Source organism: Nicotiana attenuata, unplaced genomic scaffold (assembly GCF_001879085.1).
Source record: "Nicotiana attenuata strain UT unplaced genomic scaffold, NIATTr2, whole genome shotgun sequence".
Taxonomy (NCBI): domain Eukaryota; kingdom Viridiplantae; phylum Streptophyta; class Magnoliopsida; order Solanales; family Solanaceae; genus Nicotiana; species Nicotiana attenuata.
In genome coordinates this window covers 316,522-317,990 of record NW_017670403.1, presented here as the reverse complement: position 1 = coordinate 317,990, position 1,469 = coordinate 316,522, and positions in this window count along the sequence as shown.

Below are 1,469 nucleotides of genomic sequence, written 5' to 3'. Positions count from 1 at the left end.
ATATATGGATCAGGCTACACGCCACAGCGGTTACTATATGGTACGTATTGAGCGTGAATGCTGAGTACGAGTTCTGAATTGTAAGAGTTGAGTCACGAGTGACAAAGAGGCTAGCCCGAGGGGCGATAATTATATACATGCATATGAGTGATGTTTGCCTGAGAGGCCTGTTTATGAACTTATTGATTTCACTCCCCTTTAAAGTGAGTTTCTATCGAATATGTTGATTTATCGACTGTTTTCACTCATCTTTATATTGAGCCTCTGTCGGAAAGTTGAACAAATGTTTTAAAACAACCTTTATTTAAACTGGGGTTTATGAGATGTTCAGAAATTAATCACTGATTTGGCATTTGGTTATTTCCACCGAGATTTTCAAGTTATAAAGTGTTTATGATTACTGTTTTGCCCGAGGGGCTGTTTTACGAACTATGCTTTGCCCGAGGGGCCGATTATGGCTTTAATCGCTATTATTCTTTTAAATGGTATTGAACCCCTACTGAAACTGCTGGCAGGCATTTCAAAAAGATTTTTACTAAAAGTTGGATTTTAAAAGGGAAGGTTGACTCGTATTATGATTTGAAAGCCTGTTGTGTTTATTGAGCCTAACGTGAATGTGGATTCATTGTTTCCTACTGCTCAGTCTTTATTTACTCTTATTACTTACTGGGTTGGAGTACTCACTTTACTCCCTGCACCTCGCGTGCAAATGCAGGTATTTGTTTCCCCGGTAGCGGGTTTTGAGCTGATCGGAGGCTTAGTTATCGGAGTTTAGCGAGGTGACTGCCAGCGTTCGCAGCACCGCATTTCTTCCTTTTGTTTATCAGTCCTATTTTGTATATTTCACACTTCGTAGTTGTATTCATACTTTAATAGATGCTCGTGACTTGTGACACCCCGGTTCGGGCTGTATCGGGATGGTTCTACTATTATTATCTATGTTTCCGCGAATTTATTGTTATTAAATCATGCTTCATGATTGCTTAATGGTAAATAACTGCTTAAAAGAGGTGTTCTGTATTGGTCTGGCTGGCCTTGTCTTCACGAGAGGCGCCATCACGACCGGGTTCGAAAATTGGGTCGTGACAATATTCTTCAAGAAGAAAAAAGAAACAACTTTTTTTTAATATTGACTGATTTTGTGATGTTTCTTTCTCCAGTATGTATGTTTACTTTATTATATATGTAAGTAAACTTTTATTTGGTTTTGTAAACTCTTTTTGTTATTTAGATAAACATAGACGTGTAGCCTATATATTACATTTATTTTANGCATGAGCGCTCAGTATCAGATGTGCTTTGACGGCTTGAGATCCCCTGATCGAGGGGCGAGATGTGCTCTCTGTGAGTTGATGTTGGGCCAGTCTGGAGGACTTGAGGCCGGATCTTTGCCTATGGCCTGAGCACCGAGGGGCTGGTTGTGTGAGCAGGTGTTTTGAACTTATATGTTCAGTATTGTCCTTATTAGC